General features: G+C 46.0%; 1 long non-coding RNA gene across 2 annotated transcripts in view; it reads right to left on the reverse strand.

Moving 5' to 3' along the window:
- Positions 1 to 20,151, reverse strand: part of LOC123795950 (uncharacterized) — a 63,076-nt gene that overhangs the window by 16,571 nt on the left and 26,354 nt on the right. Inside the window, exon 3 of one of the 2 annotated variants that reach the window (XR_015724731.1) lies at positions 5,917 to 9,900. The exons of the other annotated variant lie outside the window; for it this stretch is intronic. This is a non-coding gene — a long non-coding RNA (uncharacterized LOC123795950). Of the gene's footprint in view, positions 1 to 5,916; positions 9,901 to 20,151 lie in introns of those variants that run through there. 2 annotated transcript variants of the gene reach the window in all.

The raw sequence follows: 20,151 nt of genomic DNA on the forward strand, positions 1-20,151 counted from the left end.
GGATCGTCTCTTTCAGAGCACACAGCGTCATGCACGGCTCTGTATTTATTTGTTTCGGAGCTGTGTCCCCCAACGAGCCTTTAAGCTCAGAGTGTGCAGGGCCTGGGCCCTCGGTGCCTCTGGGCCCTGGGCATGGCTTATGGAGGCTCTCCAGAATCATGTGCTGATTTCAGCGAATGGCGGCATCTGCTGGTCTGGACCTGGGCACCTGGAACAAATGCTGCGGGCCAGCTCATTCCTGAGACCCTGGCCAGGACTGCGTGCAGCTGGGAGCTTTAGCTCCAGACACAGAGGCGGCCAGTACCATGAATGGTGCCCAGCCCCTCAGCGCAGAGGCACCAGCCAAGGGGACGCTCACGGAGGCTGAGATGCAAGCCAGGCTCCGTGTGCCTTTCAAGTGGATCCTGGTGCTCTGCCTTTTTCTCAAGAGCCCACCTCTTTGAACTCCAAGGGCCCCCTGGCCCCCAGTCAGCCAGCTCACCAGCCGTGTGCCAGGGACTGTCAGCGGAGATCATGGGCAGATGGCCGAGGTGGACCCGTCCCCTGAGGGCTGCAGCACTCCAGCAATGATTAGGAAACTCAGAAACGGTTTTCTCTCCTGCCTTCTGGGCTCACCTCCAGATGATGGAGCTATCTTGAGAGGACAGCCTGTTATTTATACTCAAGTGTGTTCTCTCTCATTCCATTTTGTTTGGGGTGGAGTGTGTGCTTTTTTTTTTTTTTTTTTTCTTTTTCAACTTGACACCCAGGACTCCATGACTGATGCTGTGGGCAACACCTCCCAAGGGCCAGGAGCCTTGATCAATTCTTTGTTCTTCTTCTTCTCAGTATTGGGCTGTGGGGTGAGGAGGGAGGGATTTGTGTGACAGAGGCACTGAGGTACAAGCTGGTCTTCCCCTCCCAGGCTTGCTGCCTGGGGAGCAGCGGTTGTGGGTGGAAGGGGCTGGTACTGACTCTAGACAGTTTCTCTCCCCACTCCCATCTCCCCATCCACTGGGGGTGGAGGGCAGGAGGCCAGAGACAGGTGCATTCACCCCTGCAGATGGGTACCTTCTCCAGTGTGCCCCTTGCTTGCTCTTAAACATACCCCAATGGAGCAGCCCTCCCCTTCCCCGATCTCGGATGATATATTCAGTACGAAATTTTGTGTCTCATTTTCTTGTTCCAATCAATCACCTTTGAAGGGGGATGAGAAATAAGCCACAATAGGATGTTTAGGCTGCTGAGTGAAGCTGCTTGGTGCGGCTGGGCCAGGTTACTATCCTGGAGCTAGCTGACTTGCCTTTGTTCTCCAGTTCATCACGATGCGACTTTCAGTAGAGTCCTGCAGCCTCAGTGGATAGAAGACACCCTCATGGCCGAGGTGACTAGTCCCTGCACATCATGACAGGGCCTGCGGCCTCCCTCCCTGCCTTACTCAGCTGGTGACTCTGTCTTTGATCACGGCATCATGGCTTTAGCACTTTGTCTCTGTTCTGGAAAAGCCTTTACATTTGCTCTGTCATAGCTTCCCTGACCTCCCAAGGCCAGTGCATCAAGAGAGTCACCATGCTGCAAACAGTGGTTCTGCTCCCAGATGAGTGGCTGGGTGTGGGGGGCTGTCAGGAAAATGGTAGGCAATGCCTGAGCAGAAAGAAACAGTGGCTCTTATTACAGCATCTAGCACCGGGCCTACATCACAGCAGGGCTCTGAACGTTCTTACCAAGTGAATGAAGGAATTCCCAGGATTCCTCAGGGTGTGAGAAGCAATGTGGAGGCAGTTCCACACACAGCCTCTGGCAGGTACTACCCGGCACAGACCAGTGGCTCTGCTGCTTGCTAGCTGTGCACGCTTGAGCATGCTACTTGATCTCTCTGGCCTTACTTCCTCATCTATAAAAGTGGGGTGATGATGACGACAATAATAATTGTTGGTATGTGAAAAGCAGTTAAAATACTGCTTGGCAAATAATAATAGATACCACATAATTTGCTATTAAGACCAGAAATATAGTTATTCCAAGGAATCGAATGTTACTTTTAACCAGAAGCTATGGATTTCCTTATCTTGTAGGCAATCTCCACCCCACAAGCTCCTCCCGTACACTAGGAACCATATGTTGCAGGGGTCAACAAGCTTTTTCTGTAAAAGCTCAAATAGCATTTTAGACTTTTCAGGTCATACAATTTATGTCACAACTACTCAATTCTGCTGTTGTAGCATGGAAACAGCCATACATAATAGGTAAATGAATGAGCAGGGCTGTGTTCTAATAAAACTTTATTTACAAAAATAGGAAGCAGGCCAGATTTAGCCCACAGACCACAATTTGCCAACCCCCAATCTACTGGGATTCTATCATTTTACAACTCTGCTTGAATTTCACCTCTTCTAAGATCCACTTTCCTCTCCCTGAATTTCCAAAACATTGGGTCTGGAGGGAACTTCGTATAAGCAGGAAACCTGGGTTTAAGCTCCGCCCTACTGCATGACTTTGAGCAAGGCACTTAATATCTGTGAAGCCTCAGCTTATTCACCTACAAAACAGGTGTAAAATGTTTTGCTTTACTTACTTTATAGGGTGGTGTGAAGATCAAATAGACAAGGCACGTGGATGTGATTTGCAAACTCTAAAGCACCACATAACGGAAGTGGGTCTTCATGCTGTCCCTCATGCTTAGGACAGTGCTTGGCACTTGGTCTGCATTGACTGCACCGAATCCCAGTAGTGGTGTTAAATACTGATTTTTATAACAGACATATTGGTACATGTCTGTATCTGTATTGCTCTTCTTGGGCAGGTGGAGAACTCAGGGGACACAGGCCCAGGAAAGAGAAAGGACAGCACTTCCTTGCCAGCTTGAGATGTAGGTTGGGGTCAGAGTGCAGCAGGTCTGGATTGCCATGACAGGGAGTAAGGTTTCTAAAGGCATAAATGGCTAGAAATCTGTATTTGTTTCTCGGGGCTGATGCAACAAATTCCCACAGGCTTGGTGGCTGAAAGCAACAGAAATTTATTTCTCACAGTTCTGGAGGTCAGAAGTCTGAAACCAAGGTGTCAGCAGGGTATGCCCCTACAGAGGTCATAGGGAAGAATTTGTTTCTTGCTTCTTCTTTCTCATAGTTGCTAACATTCCTTGACTTGTAGACACATCACTCCAATCTTTGCTTCCATCTTTACATTGCCTTCTACACTTGTGTCTTTTCTCTCTCCCATCTCTTAGAAGGATGCTTGTTATTTGATTTAGGACCTGCCTAGGTAATCCAGGATGATCTGATCTCAAGATCCTTAACTTGATTACATCTGCAAAGATCTTTTTTCTAAATAAGGTCACTCTCGTAAGCTCCAAGGATTTAGATATGACATATATTTAGGGTCACCATTCAACCCATTTCAGAATCTTATTATTTTCACTTAACTTTTTATCTGAAGTATTTCCCACATTGTTGAACTGTCTTCCAAAAACATTATTGTTGATGGCTAATCCCATATTGTGGATATACCATAATGAATTCATTTCCTCTTGCTAGACATTTATATTGCTCCTGATTTTCTACTGGTATAATAAGGATGCGGTGCATGGGCTTTGAAATCACACATTCCCAGGTCAGATTCTGACTCTTTCATTTACCAGGGATGTTCCAGTTCCATGAACTTCTCTGGCCTCAGTGTCTCATTTGTGAAATGAGGATCATACTACTGATCTCACGGGGTGATTCAGAGGATCATAGGAAAGAAGGTATGTAAAGTGGCTGGCAGCTGAGGGTCTGACATGTATAAGTGCTAAGCAGTCTAGTAAATTGCAGCCACTCTTGTTTTATTAATATTGATGACATGTCAGTTAATTTACTTAGGATGGATTTCTAGAAGAACTATTCCCAAGTCAAAGGATATAGACAGTTTTAAGGCTCTTGGTTTGTATTGTCAAATTGCATTCCAGCAAAAGCATCTGCAAAGACACTCAGCCTTGCCCAATCCTACGTAGTAACTACTCTCTCTGGGCTCTGATGGCCAGCTAAATCAATAGATAAGAGTTTTACAAGTACCTGTTATAGAACAGGTTTAAGCTTTGAAGAGCTTTCAGTCTACTTGGGCCAACAAAATTCCATACATTAAACAAAACAAATAATAAAAAACGGAATTAATTAAATCAGCAAGTATCCATTGAGCATCTATTATGTGCCAGCTACTGCCCTAGATGATGAGTGTTATATAGTGGTGAACAACACAGGACCAGTTCTTGTCTTCATACAGCTTATAATGTAGACGGTCAAAACTGGGTTGTAGCACTTCATTCCTATAGCGGAGTTCAGAGAGATAAGGGACCCACAGGGGCCCGGTAGATAGGGGATGCTTCAAGAAGAAAGATGACCCAGGGACTCCTGGGTGGCTCAGTGGGTTAAGCATCTGCCTTCGGCACAGGTCATGATCCCGGGGTCCTGGGATCGAGTCCCACATCGGGTTCCATGCTCAGTGGGGAGCCTGCTTCTCCCTCTGTCTGCCGCTCCCCCTGCTTGTGTGCTCTCGCTCTCTCTCTTTCTCTCTCTGACAAATAAATAAACAAAACCTTTAAAAAAAAAAAAAGAAGAAGAAGAAGAAGAAAGATGACCCAGAAATGGACCTTGGAAAAGGAGCAAGGACTAGAGGAGAAGGAGCGGGGGGCAGGGATGGAGGCTTGTGCCTCACTGCCCTCAGATGTCTTATGGAGGCAGAACTGGAAAAGGGTTCAGAAGACTCCATTGTGGAACACTAGAATAGTCTTGAGCGTTGGCCTGGCAAGGGAGGTCAGTTTTTTTTCTTTAGAAAACTAGAGACTCAGGGCGCTTGGGTGGCTCAGTAGGTTAAGTGTCTGTTTTCAGCTCAGGTCATCCTCCCAGGGTCCTGGGATCAAGCCCCATGTCGGGCTCCCTGCTCAGCTGGAAGCCTGCTTCTGCCTGCCACTCTGCCTGCTTGTTCTTGTTCTCTGTCTCTCTCTCTGTCAAATAAATAAATAAAATCTTAGAAAAAGAAGAAAGAACACTAGAGACTCATGAAATTTTCTGAGCAGGGAAAGGCTAATGAAAGCATTTAGGAAGGGTCTGGATGAGTCAAGCCCGCAGCCAGAAGGCCAGGCACGTGAAATCCTGAACCTCCACCTACCATCTCCTCCAAATGCCCAACACCAAACTCTCAGCAAGCTCTAAGCTTCCTTGACTGGTTGCCATTGTTCCTGGGGCTCTGGGATGAATGGACCCTAGTTTCTCTGGTCCCAGGAGACATTAACCTAGTGTTTTGTTATTAAATGTCTAGGCCATAAGTGTTCTTAAGCCGGTGACCCTTCCAGGAATTTCTTCTGTTCCACTCTGATGTGTTCCCAGGGGAGGGAAAATGCTTGATGAGTGACCAGCTCTATGTCCCCTTCGGTGATTAATATGCCTCCCTGGTCAGGTTAGGGGTGTGGAGGAAGAGACCTCCTCACATTTCCTGCCTGACCACACTGGCATATTCTAGTCAGTGGTGGCAAGGACTGGGGAAATGAAATGAACATGAGGGACTATGGAGAGACCCCCGTGTATGCAGAGAACACCTCTTCCAACCCAGCGGTTTTAGTTCACACTGCTGTAACAGATTACCATAGACTGGGTGGCTTAAACCACACACATTTATTTCTCACAGTTCTAGAGGCTAAAAACTCAGAAGCAGATGCCTTCCTGGTCAGGTCTGGTGAGAACCCTCTTCCAGGCTACAGACAATCAGCTTCTCACTGTATCCTCACAAGGTGGAAAGAGAATGAGCCAGCTCTCTGGGCTCTCTTTTATAAGGTCACTAATCCTATTCATGGGGGCTCCACTCTCATGACCTAATTACTTCACAAAAGCCCCACCTAAAACCATCGCATGGCGATTAAGGTTTCAATATACGAATTGGATGGTGGTGGACACAAACATGCAATCCTTTTTTTTTTTTTTTTTTTAGATTTTATTTATTCATTTGACAGACAGCCAACGAGAGAGGGAACACAGGCAGGGGGAGTGGGAGAGGAAGAAGCACGCTCCTAGGGGAGCAGAGAGCCTGATGCGGGGCTCGATCCCAGGGCTCTGGGATCACGCCCTGAGCAGAAGGCAGATGCTTAACGACTGAGCCACCCAGGTGCCCCCAAACATGCGATCCTTTAACACCAACCATGAGGCCTACTCCTGTGTCACAGGCCCAGTGGGTGCAAGTAAGAGGTTCACTCATTTAGGGTTTTCACAGAACAAAAATCCATTTCTCTAATATCCTTCCATTCCTATAAATTGGACCTCACAATGTACCCCTGCCCAGACAGGCACGATGGTTGTCCAAGGACACAGGCAAGCCCACTGGGCTGCTACCTGGTGACCCATGCCCTGGGGCTTTCCTGGGCTTTAGTGCAGGGGAAAGAGTGACATCCACTGAGACCCTGAACTCAGGGACCCAGGTGAGTCATCAGAGTTCGAGGGGCTTTAGATCCATCTCCAGACAGACCCCCTCATAGTGCAGACAGGGCTGGTGCAGGGCCACCAAGGAGGGGCTGGGGTCAGAGCAGCTCTGCACCCAGATCTCTGCACCCAGAATGGAGCCCCTCCCCTACTACGTCAGGCCTCCAAAAGGTAGTCTGTCCTTCCTGAAGGTGATTTGCACCAATGGAGATGATTTCAATTTGCCGTTACTTGGCACATCCCTCTTTTATTTAAAAATAGCAAAGTTCCTGAATGGGTCAAAAAATCAATAGATCCATTTAAACCTCAAACAAAAACAATTCAGGTAAAACCAGAGACATGTAGAAAAACTTTTCTTGGGAAGACTGCTCACCCTGTACCACTAAATAGAAGTGCTGCTGAAGGCCAGAGTTGAGACAGAAAAAAGAGAGAAACTGAGGAAGAGGTTACTGGTTTTTATTTCAAGAGGGAATGGAGTGAGGAATGTAAACAGAGTGGGGAAGGTGAGCACAGCTTACCAGAGGGAGTACAAGAGGGGACAAGTTGAAAGGGCCCACCGAAGCTGGGAAACCCTCCTGCACATGGTGGGCTGTTGGGACACAGGGGTGGGGAAAGAACCTGTTCTAGGGTTCTCTGATTAAGAACTACCTTCCTTTTGCTAGACCTTTGTGAGGCAAACCTCTTTACAGGGAGGAAGAGCTATCTCAAAAAAAGAGAAACACTTTTAAAGGCCATTTCAATATGCAAACATTTTTCTTGCCATACACATGCCTCTAATTGTTGGTTCTCCCACCCCCTAAAACAAAATGTGAAGATATTCCTTGAAGGAAACTCAGCTGAGCCACAATTTTGAAATGACAGGCTCATGAACAGCCTGTCCCTAAATGCAGTAAAAATTTGTGGCTTCTTGATGGCTCAATGTCCAGTTCACTTAATGCCAGAATAGCACTGGGTCTGTGTTCAGATATCTACTCTTGTCTTCTCAGTCCACAGGATTCTAGTGGAGTTGACTTTGCCTTGAGTCCCAAGAAAGGTATTACATCTGAGCTGAGACAGCCGGAGAATCAGATTCTCTGGCTGGTTCAGGGATGGCCACCTGACCAACAACTGTCCAATTAGGGTCAAGAAGACTCCACTTGGGGCAGGTTTCAGCTACTGGGGAAGAAGACTCTTTCCCTTTCCGTCTGTACCAAAGCCTGAGGGGACATGAGGCTTGAGCTGCTGTAGCCATCTTGTCCCCACAACAAGGAGACTTATGAGAGCCAACACGTCAGAAGACAGAGCCAAGAAGAAAAATCCAGTCCTTGTGACATCACTTGGGCATTTGAATCTCACAGTGCATGAAGCCAGCTACCGCATGGACTTCTACACGAGACAATACATTTCTACTTTTTACCTGAGTCTGTCTGGATTAGGGATTCGCAGTCTTCTGAGTATCATCTCATCAAACACAAAAATATGTGGCTGGTTGCAGTATGAGATTCCAGTCAAATCTGCCCCATTACTTTAGTCACACCTTATTGTTGCTGTATAATGTTTTCAACTTCTTAAAGCACCTTGACTAATGTGCTAGTGCATTTCATCCAGACCATTCTTACAGGAATTTTTCCACGTCACCTCCCTGTGATAAGCAGCTCTCCCAAGATGACCCTGCCACACACAGAAGAGCCCTGATTTCCCAGCAGGCCCACAGAAGACTCCTCTCTGCTCACATCCTCTTTCTTAAAAGAAAAAGTTAAACATTTTAATATTACCCAAAGAAACTCAGTCTTCAGAAGGATGATTAGACAGGGAGGTTCTTTTTCACTGCAGCCTCTTAACAGACAAAAACCAGGAAAAAAATCCCAAATGTCCAGCCATTAGCACCTCTTTATATTGGACTAGTGCAAAACCTTTAACAAGGCAGACCTAAATGTCCAATTGCCAGGAAATACAGGGGAAAAGGCAAACTGTGTGTGTAGTATGCTGTGTTCGAGGTTTTTAAAAAGTGCTGATGGGGAGGCAGATTGGGAATCAATTTTGGAGGTGCTGAAAGATGCAGTTAAGGAGTGGGGTTATAGGAATCTGAAGCTGGAAAGGAAAAGAGGTGGCTGGTGATTTTCTGGAGGAAAGGGCAGGTTCCTGGTAGTTTGCATTCACTCAATGTCTTAACATTTTCACTGTGTGTCTTCTACGCAGTCATCGATCTGGGCTATGTCTGTAGAGGCCAGGGCCAGGATGGCCTCATCCTCTAATGCTTCTAGGATTAACCTTACTTTGGACAACAGGTATATGGCTTGAAATCCTATACGAGAAAAAACACTTACAAATGTACTAAGCTCAAGAGGTGGGAACAGACGAATGAAGGATGTAAGAACCTAAGGATCTCATGGGCCCTGCACCATCCCCAGGCCCCCGAGGAGGTGGCACCAGGAACGTAGGGTGCACCGCAGAGCACAGCAGCAGGAGCTGGGGAAACACTGCGAAGGACAAGTATCCAGCCTCTGAGGAGCAGGAGGGACGTACGACTCAACTGAACGAGCTCCTGTGATTCGAGAACCAGCAGACCAAATGCTCCCAACAGCAGTGACAGGAACCACCACAGGAATGCCCAAGGGAGCCTAGGAGGACTTACCCAAGACCCTTTCAGGGACCCTCTCTCATGCCCCAAGATGTCTGGGCACCAAGCAGGCACAGGCTCTGCAGACGGGACTAACTCCAGCACTAGGAAGTTACGGAATTTATAAGGAGTGTCTGACCCTGGAGTGTCTGGTGCCTGGAACGGATGGAGGGTACAGTCTGTGAGCTTCACTGACGTCATCGTTTGAAGCTGTGGCCTGATGGTCTGTGCTGCTGTCAACGATTCCGTAGTGTGCACAGCACATCATCTATTCAGCCAGTCGGCTACTGGTGGTCGTTTGTCTTGTTTTTACTTTGCAACCATCACAAATCATGCTGCTTTCATCATTGGGTTTGTGCATGTTGTCAGTCCCTAGGACGAGGACTTGGAGTGGGACTGCTGTTCACGGGTCGGGCTTTTTGTGTTCAGTGGATGCTGCCAAAGAGTGTGGCGAAGGCTTTGAATCGCTTCCCCTCCCACCGGAGAGCTCCTGCTGCTCAGCGCCCTCGTCAACGTCGGGAATGACGAGACTTCTTAGTTTTTGTCGATCTAAGACTTTACCCCCTATTAATAATCCGTGGCTTTTGTTGATAGTGACGTGGTAGTGAGGTTGGGCACGCCTCACACGTTCACCAGGCATTCGGAGTTCTCGTGTAAAGTGATTTTCCGCCCATTTCTACTTGAATTGATTCTTAAAGCTCCCATAAGCATTAATGGGCTGCAAACATGTCCCCCCACTATGTGGCTTGTTTTTTCATCCTTTGTGTCTTTCCATGAATAGAATTTCTTGGTTTTAATGTTGTGTATTTCATTGTTTCTCAAGCGATCTGTGAGTGATGGACCTTTTATTTTTTCCCATCAGAGGGTGCTTGATAGATTCTAAAATAAAATAAGATTATTAACATAGAGTAAAATTAAAAAAAAAAACAAGAAAACTACTAACATAGGAAGGAAATCTTGCTGAGTCCTTCTGTGGCTTTGACTTTTCATACTTTACTAGGTTTTCTTCAAGTGAAACACCTGTATTGAGCCAGACACATTCAGACACTCGACAGATGCTTTCGAGTCTAAAATGGAGAGGAGAAAGACATCACGCTGGCCTGGAGTGCTGGAAATGGTGCCTGACAGAAAAGAATATTGAGCTTCCAGACATGAAAAAGAGGAATACCAGAAAACCAGTATAATGACAAAATGTCCTCAAGCACAAAAGTCTGAAAACAATCAGATTAAGAATGGAATACATTCTACCCTAGCATATTTCTTGCCATATGAATGGTCTACCAGAATCAAAAACAGGGAACACAGTGATCTTACTCCTTTACATGGACTTATCATTTTGAGGAAGAACTCTGCAAGCGTCAGAGTTTGGAAATGAAAGCAAATTAATTTTAGCTATGACAAAGATGTGTGTGTGTTGAGTGTGAACATTAAGTATCTGGGGGTGCAATGAGTGTGCGCATAAGGGTGTTTATATGTTGAATGTGTGTTAAGTGTGTGTGTGTGTCTGTCTGCAGGTGTGCCCACAGTAGAAATGTGTGTGGCAAGGACACCAGGAGGATAAAAACACACCTGCTTTAGGTCACATGTGTTGCATCAGGAAATCAAAGGGCTGCTTCCAGAGTCTGATTTCCTTTGTGCAGTTTGCAGCTTGGCACAAATGAAACAACAGACCAGCTACTATTTACTTGGAGGTGATTACTTTGAGCAGTCTGGAAAAGGAGAGAGGACGTGGGGCCAGTGTCTGTCCTCAGCCCACACGGTAACCTCATGGTTAGTAGCTTCTTAGTCATCTCTTTCTTCACAGGGACTTACAGCCCACTTTTGCTCCCTTTCAAGTGAAAAACTAAACCTTAATTATCCAGAGAGAATCACAGGATGGGACACAATTCACCAAGAAAATGTGTGTGGTAGGGGGAGGGGTGATGACGACAGATTGACCATTAAGAAATCGGCTTGTGAGCTCTCATTCAGTTACCTATGTATAATCTAGACCCTCAATAGGCTAAAAGCTCTTCAAGACCTGGGAATTTTAATTTATTTCCCTATCCAGCCCCCTTCCCCTCTTTGTCACACTCGGCACTATTAAGATCTTAATAATAATGGTGATAATAGTTAACCCTGAGCACCTGCTCCGTGCCAGGCGCCACGCAGAACCTTCACTCCAGTTGACAAGGTGCCACATAGTTTGGCCCCTGGAGACCTTTGCCTTCTCAGCTTATACTCCTCCCTCTTTGTGCTCCAGCCACACCAGCCTTTTTTTCTGCTTCCTGAACCCACTAAGCTTGTCCCCATCTCAGAGCCTTTGGGCTTTCAGTTTCCTCTGCTCAGAAGCTTCTCTCCCCAGCTCTCAGCATGGCCCACTCTGTCGAATGCTGCTGAAAGACCAACTAAGTTCCGAATAGAACAGTAACTGCTGGACTGGGCAATGCAGATGTTCTTGGTCATCATGACAGGTGTGGTCTCGGTGGCTTTGGGACAACAGAAGCTCAACTGCAGAGCACAGAGGAGACCACATGGAGTGAATAAGCAGGGACGGTAATTACAAAAACTGTTGCCAAGAAAGGAGGCAGAAAAATAAGGTAATAGCAGGAGAGAGATGTGGGGTCAAGGAGCGTTTTTTATTTGCTTGTTTCCTTTTAAGACATGAGATAAGAGAGCATGTCTCTATGCAGAGGTAAATGGCACAAACCTCTGGCACAGGGATAATTTCTGGCAAGAGACGTTTTGGAGAAGAGCAAAGTGAAAACAGAGTCTGATAGGAAAATCGTAGATTGCCAGGCAATAGCGAGTTTGCTCAATAAATTTAATGCTCACAAAATCCTATGGGGTAGATATTGCTCTTTTTCTTATTTCATAGATGAGAAATCTAAGGCCAGAGATGTAAGGGAACTTGCCCAAGATCATAGGCGAGTAGAGGAACTAGCTGGGGTTTGAAATGAGATTCTGACTCCTGCTTAATCACAGGATCCAAGGGCAAGATTATGAGGGGTGAAAAGTCAGCTCCTGAGCCAGAGAAAAGCTCATGAGTTATCAGAGATAAACCTAAAACCCAAGGCTTGCAATTCAGGTGCTGGAGAGATGGAATAGCTCCAGTGGTTTATAAACATGGAAATTTTGAAGATTTTTATTTAGTTGCCAAAAAACGTATCTGTTGGCAATGCTCTATTCTGACACTTGGGTGTTTGCTTTGAGCCACATTTCCGTTTTGTGTGCTTTTCTGTTTGTGTGTTACATTCCATAACAAAAGGTTTAGAAATAAGCCTGAGCTGCCTTGTTGGTGGTAGATAATATGTGAACATCTCCCCTCGAAATGTGGCACAACTTAGTAATTAAACAACCTGAGTGGTCACCAGAACCACCTGGGAAAACTTCTAAAATGAAGATTCCTATCCAAGACCGGGGACTCAGAATTCCCCGGCACAAAGCCCCAAACATGTATCATTGGAAAGCTCCCCATAACTCTCATGCTCAGCAAAGTTTGGGAACTGCTGGCCTCAAGCATAATAGTTCAGTTAAAATCCATGTTTTCTGCAATGTTGTTTCCTATGATCTTTGGAGATGCTCAAAATATGCCTCCTGCCAATTGGCTGGTCAACTCAGCAATGTCCTATATTCTCCTCTCCTGCCCTGTACCCTAAACTTGCCCCACCCTTTACTTTCTTTTTTTTTTTTTTTAAAGATTTTATTTATTTATTCGACAGAGATAGAGACAGCCAGCGAGAGAGGGAACACAAGCAGGGGGAGTGGGAGAGGAAGAAGCAGGCTCATAGCGGAAGAGCCTGATGTGGGGCTTGATCCCAGAACACCGGGATCACGCCCTGAGCTGAAGGCAGACGCTTAACCGCTGTGCCACCCAGGCGCCCCCACCCTTTACTTTCCTTCTGATTGTTCCACTGCTTCGTACCATGGAAATAAAAAATATATGCAAATGCACCGTGTTATAAGAAATATCCTTTAGCTTCAACACTAAGTGATCATAAGACTGATCACGTCTCTTCTCCCTCATTAGCATCCCTCTCCCTTGACACCTCCTGCCGAAACACTCCATGCCACCCTGAGGAAGGAGCTTTACAGGGAGGTTGGAGCCACAGGTGGTGGCGCGTACACCCCTGTGGGAATCAACCGGCTTCTTGACTGAACTAAACCTAGCAGTGCATAGATGACATATCTGCTAAGAAGGCCACAGCAGTGCACTGGTCAGGGAAGGGGATGTTCTCCACACTCATTTCTAATCCAGAGCCCGCTGACCGTGGCCACTCCTGGACCGGAAGGGCAGAAATGCTCAAATGGGGGTGGATGATTTAGGAGAAGGTAAGAGCTGAAGTGGCACGAACCAGCCTGGTTCGTAATCAAGACTCATAGAAGCCCTAAAGGAGCCAGCTCTGGGAGTACCACCTTCCCTCATTCTCTAACCTAGAAAGAACATAGTCAAAATACACTTCCAGAAAAAATACAGTTCCAGTTGCCACCCTTCCCCGAAAAGAAAGAAGTAAAAGAGCGTGAGTTCGAGACTTGCTTTGCAATTTGCATCTCAGGAATGCATCAGAAGCAGCAGTCCCTGACTCCAGAGCAAAGATGCTCTATTAAAACTTGACTCATCCTTGGCAGTTTATTGTGTTCCCCCCACCCCTCCTTCCTTGTGACACAGAGGAGTGAGGTGAGTAATCCTCTACGCAGTGAGAGAAAAATAGATCCCCAAATGCCTTCCATTATGCTAAAGGCCTGTGTCACCAGCTGTGGCGGCAGGGGGTGTGGTCATCATCCATTACAGGGGAACAGTCAGATCTTCTGACTCCCTCTCTCCAGGGCTATTTGTGGTTCTAAAAGTGCAACGAGCAGGGACTCAAAACTGATAAGCACAGAGAAGTCTAAAAGCCCTGCTGGGGGTCATATGAGAACCACGGTGGTCAAGGGTCTTTGCATGCAGGAGTCCACAAGGCCACACAAAAGGCAAACAATTGGATCCACTTTCTGCTGCCTGACACTTCCCTGCCCCTCTCCCATAGGCCTAAGAACTCCCTCTTTTTCCCCAGCGTAAAAAAAGCTAATATTTACTGAGTGCCTGCTACACGTCAGGCGTTGAGCAAAGCATTTTCCATGGGTCATGCAAACTAATTTTTGTGTGCATGTGTGCGTACATACATAGACATACACACACACACCTTGAGGTGGGTGCTAACAGAATCTCCTTTCACAGCTAAGGGAACGACAGCACAGGAAATTTTCACGACTGGCCCCAGAGTTACCTGGTTAATGCAGGACGCAGACCCAGGTAGTGTTCGGAAGGGTGCTCTAAACACACACAACCATACTCCATGACCTGCTTGGCTAAATGCAGTGATTTGAACAATGAACAAGAGACGTACAGGAAAAAAGTTCTGTTTCTTCATTTATTTGCTTCATACACTCCCCAGGTCTTATCCCAGAGATTGGAATATCGATCAATAACCCTAGATGTCCTAAAAGCATTTTTTGTTACAAAAGGCCTTCTAAAAGGAGGAAATGAGGATGTGGTCATTGCCAGAGCTGGAGGCTTGCTAATAAAGCAGTAGTGGGTACAAGTCACAGGTGATAATGTGAAGCTTCTTCCTCCCTTACAAAAGCTTAAAAAAAATTTAAAAGCCTCTATCTTCCCCTATGCAGTTTTAAAAACATATATTAATTTCCAATATATCAGCGCCATATTTCCCCCTTCTGGAATTGACCACATTATCCTCCTACCCAGCTGGAACTGTGCTAGGGAAAAAAATAAATGTTTGTCTCAATGGCATTTTCTTATTCAGCTAATTGATTTTTTAAAATAACAATAATGCTTGAACATCCAGCCGCCTAATTACTAGCAGCTTTTTATTTGCACTATCATTAACTTCACAGCTGCCTTGCCGCTGACAAGTGGTACCACAGAGACATCAGCTGCGACTGTTAGTTTCTGAAAGGAAGAACATGAATAAGGCCTGACTCTCCCTCTGCCAAGGTCAGTGAGGGCTTCAGGCTGATCTCGGCAGCACTGAGAATGCCCCACTTCGAACGGAGGAAACTGCACGTGGAACCATGTTGGGCGGAAGCAACCTTGAAGGGCATCTGGCTCAATCCTCTCCGTTTACAGATGAGGGAATTTGAGGTCCAGAGGGGTAAAGAGGCTTGCGTAGAGTCACACAGCTCCTCACCTCCTGCGCTGGAACTGCCACCCAAGCCTCCTGATTCTTTAGCCATTTTTTTAAAAACATTTAAATTGAAACATACATACAGAGAAGTGTATGTATCACGAGTGTACAATTTGAATAATTATCTTTATGTAATACATCCATGCAACCACCTGGCAGGTCAAGACACAGACCACCTCAGAAGGCCCCTGGTGTTCTCCTTCCCTTCACTACAAACTCTCTCCTCCCCAAAAGTATCGTGATCCTGACTTCTAACATCACAGGTTACTTCGGCTTGGCCCACGTTCTTTCAATAAAGAGCTGTGTGACACGGACTTTAGCTACCCAGACCTAAAAAATAAATGTGAACTCGCGAGAATTAAATGGTGAATTAAGACAGCATATCCCCAAAGAAAACTCCGTACCATTAAGGAGTATGGGGTCTCCCTTGGGAGTGATGAAAACTGGGACTAGGTAAAGGTGGGGATTACACAACATCGTGATGTACTCAACGCTGCTGAACTATTCATTTTAAAAGGGTTAATTTTGTTATGTGAATTTTACCTTGATTAAAAAAACCCTCATTCCTTAAGAAATGTGCATTTCATGGTATGTAAATGTAAACTAAAAATGAATTGTAAAAATATTCACCTCAAAGGCCGCATATCCCTAACAAAGGCTTCCCCACATCTAGCCCTACAGTACCTGGCCAGTGAGTCTTACTGACACCCGACCTGGGTGTTTTCTTTGGCTTTCTTCTCTTCATTGCACTGCCATGTGCCTTTTGTCTTTATCTCCCCATGAAACAGTCCCTTATCAGGGTCATCTTGCCAAAGCCACTGGCCCGTTCTCTGTCCTCTTACTCAACCTCAGGGCAGCATTCAACCTAGATGACAACTTGCTCGTTCTTGAAACACTTGTCTAGGCTTCTGTGACATCATGTTTGTCTGGTTTTCTTCTTACCTCACCAGCCATTCCTCATTTCCCTTTGCTCCTTCTCTCCTTGGTGCAGGCCCGGGGCTCTGTGTTTGAGCACCTCTCTTCTTTAGCTGGGTGTCCTCATCCAGTCCACCCATGTCTATGACTTGTAAATAACTATCTCCAGCCTAAATATCTCGGCTGAGTTCCAGGTGTGACTAACCAACTGCCCACTTGACATCTTTCCTTGGAACGTCTCACACAGGTAAGACAGAAATATGGATTCTTTCCTACCCCAAGTCTGCTCCCCGACTCGGACTTCCCACTTTTGTAAGTGACACCATCATCCACCTAACCACTTGGGCTAAAACTTGATCATTGTGCTTGAATCATCCTTGTTCCTCACACTTCACTTCTTTGTTTCCCCTCACCTCACTTCTAACCGGCCAGTGTACTCCATTGGCTCCGCCTCCAAAACGTATCCCAAATCCACCACCTGTCCATTTCTATCTCTGCTGCTCTAACCCTGGCCCAGGGCTCCTCCATCATTTCTTGCCTGGACTCCTGCATTACCTCCTAATAGGTCTTACTTCCCTCTTGTCTTCCTGTAGTTCAACCTTTATCCGACAACGGGAATAATGTTTTTAAAAGGTAAGTCAAGTTCTCTTAACACTCCAGTGAGTGCCCACTGCATTCAGAATAAAACCCAAACTCTCAGGAAAGGTCAAGGGGCTGCCCCAGCTTACCTGTACAGTCTCATCTCTCTCCACTTGTCCCTTACTCAGGACACTGCAGCTACACTCACTTTCTCTCTGTCCCCTGAATAGGCCAGTCCTGCTCCAGTCTGAGGGCCTTTACATCTGCTCTTCTTTCTGTGGGAGCACTCTTCCCCAGTCTTGAGCAGCTGCCTCTCATTATTACGACCTCATCTACAGTGTCACTACCTCCTTCAAGAGACCTTCCCTGGCTACCCCCACTAAAAACAGCCTCCCCTGCTCATGATTCAGTGTAATCTTCTTGAATCTTTTTATCTATGCCTGAACTTTTCTTATGTATTTATTTTGACTTGTTCAATAGCTGTCTCCTCCTGCTAGGAGTTAAGTTCTTTGAGGGCAAGGATTCAGTTGCACTCATGGTTTTATGCCCAGTGCTTAGAACAGTATTTGGCAATAGAAAGCACTATGTAAGTTGATTGGCTGGATCTCATCAACTCATCTGAGAAGATGGGAAAGCAAGTTATCATAATATGGTCTCCCATTATTTATCATTTCAGGACACCAAGTTGCAAGTAACAGAAACTCAGTTTAGACTGTCTTAAGCAATAGTAACAGAGAAAACCAAGAACAGGCCTGTCTTTAGGCACTGCTCAGAATTACATTGCCAGAATGATTGCCTTGCAATAATCTCTCCTCTCTCTCTTAGCCCTGCTCTCCTCTGGATTGTTTCCATTTGCTGGCAAGCCCCACCCATGCAGTGGCTCCTGCCAGCTCTGTGCTTATGTACTACACTGCACAGCTCAGCAACCAGCAGAAAGAGAGCTGCCTCTTCCCAGCCTTTACAGCAAAAATCTCAGAACTGACTTTCACTGGACCAACTTGGATCACATGCCCATCTCTGAACCAATCACTGTGTCTAGGGGGAAGGAATATGCTAATTAGTCAAGCCAAGTTACTCACCCACTCCTACATGGGAGTGTGTGATTGGGAATTGGCTTCACTTGGGTCACATGGTTTGGGGGCAGAGGAGAGCGGCCTCCCCCACCCCCAAACTTCAGTGCCATCACCAGGGCAGAGATGCAAGTTGTGGGAGGGAAGAAAAAAAAGAAAGATGTCCATCATAATTGTCTTTTTGTTTCAGGGAGCTAAAATTTTTGCCAGTTCTGGAATAACCTATGATTTTAATGCTTAAAGATGAAGAATGGTCTGACGGTTGCCATCTTATACAGGGCAGCCTGATGAGCTCAATTACCCACTGATTATTTACACAACACTGACTGTGTTGTGTACCTTATCTCATAAGGCCTTTGTGACACCTCCTGCCCTGGAAGGGGTCATGCTTTGTCAGTCTCCTGTCTGAGTTTATGATTAAGGCCTGACCTCAGGACTGGAGGGTCAATGTCCTAGATTCTCGTTTCTTCAGTGTCAGGCCTCAAAGTTCCGGAGCTCTGGTCCATGAAGCCTTCATCTCTCTAGGTCTAGAATATTTCCCTTCACCTTTCATCATTATTAGTCTTCCTGATTTTGCCCCTCAACTCATTGTGCTGGACTGCTCCTTCCTACCCTACCCCTCTGAATTTGCTTTCTTTTTTTTTTTTTTAAAGATTTTATTTATTTATTCGACAGAGATAGAGACAGCCAGCGAGAGAGGGAACACAAGCAGGGGGAGTGGGAGAGGAAGAAGCAGGCTCATAGCGGAGGAGCCTGATGTGGGGCTTGATCCCATAACACCGGGATCACGCCCTGAGCCGAAGGCAGACGCTCAACCGCTGTGCCACCCAGGCGCCCCTGAATTTGCTTTCTGACCAGGCCTGTTGCTACCCAACATCTGCCTTCACATCAGGCATTTCCCTCACCAGGTCATTCCTTCCTTAATCTTCAGTGATGGGCATCACACAGAGGGAAGAGCTGGAGGTGAGTTGATCCCTACCTCGTGATTACCTTTCATATACTCACAGATGACACTCAGTAGGTCATCCGTTTTCCTTCTCCAAATTCCATTTATTTAGTAAAATCAAGTTTTCCCAGCGCTTTCAAATTATTACTCCCCATTTGGTCCTCTGCAATTACGTGTCTTGTGCTCTGTGGCTGAGATACAGTAATAAGAGCACTGTCGTTTTTCCTCTGAGTCATGAACTTGGGGACAAAGTATTCTTCATGATCCCACTTGTTATTTCCTTTTTCTTTAACTGCAGAAAGTCACTCTGGTGGTCAGGTGAATTCCTTAGCAGTGATCCTTTGGCACAAGTGTTCTCATTCTAACCACTTACGTCGGTTGAACCCACCTATTTGCATAAATATAAACAAAAAGCTTATTTCTCTACAGAGGTTGCTAACCTGACCCACAAAGGCAGTTTTATTTCCACCAAAGTATAAAATCCATGATGACAGGAACTTTATTTAGTTCCTACTTTATCTCCAGTTCTCGGCATATACTGGTGCTCAATGACTGAATTCACTCATTCAGGAAGTGCTTATTGAGCATTTATTAAAGAGGGTGTTGTGCTAGGTGATACTGGGATTGAAGGAATAAAACAAGCATATCTAGGAGGATATTTCAGCCCCGAGTAAGAGAACTATCTTAAACAATTAGGCATTTATTAATGCACATAAGTAGCAGTCTAAGTTTAGATCAACTCGGGTTGACTTGATCCACCTGCAAGGATCCAGGTTTTTCCACAGTTCATCCTAAGACTGGCTCCCTCTGGGGGAGAGGGGAGAGGAGCGACAAAGATCATAGGGTGGCTGCCGGTAACCACTAGCCTAACAGCAGGAAAGAGTAAAGCTTCCTACAAGAGAAAGACCCTTCCCAGAAGTCTCCAGCACTCCTCTTGCTTCTCTCAAAGGCCAGAACTGGGTCACACACGTACTCCTGAATCATGGTATTTAGCTTCACACCATTCGGCTCCTCACCTCACACTGAGGGTGAGGGGATGCTTCCTCTGAAGCAAGGGGGCTATGCTGAGGAGGGGTGGCTCTCCAAACACATGCAGGTTGTGTAAGAAAGGAAGGGAGTTGGAGCTAGAGACCAGGGGTGGGGGGGCTGGCCATAGCATTCACCACACACCATCACAAGATTTATAATGAAAGTCTAGGGTTTTAAAAAGTGTCGGCCTATATACAGACAGTCCCCAACTTATGATGGTTTGACTTATGACTTTTCAACTTTACAATGGTGTAAAAGTGATATGTATTCAGTAGAAACCATACTTCAAATTTTGAATATCAATCTTTTCCCAGGCTAGCAATACACCATAGGGCACTCTCTTGTGAGGCCAGTCAGCCACGTGATTGTAAGAATAAACTATCACCTTTTTTAAAAAAGATTTTCTTTATTCATTTGACAGAGAGAG

This window comes from Ursus americanus, chromosome 6 (assembly GCF_024610735.1).
Source record: "Ursus americanus isolate L20-20 chromosome 6, mUrsAme1.1.p, whole genome shotgun sequence".
NCBI classification, from domain to species: Eukaryota; Metazoa; Chordata; class Mammalia; order Carnivora; family Ursidae; genus Ursus; species Ursus americanus.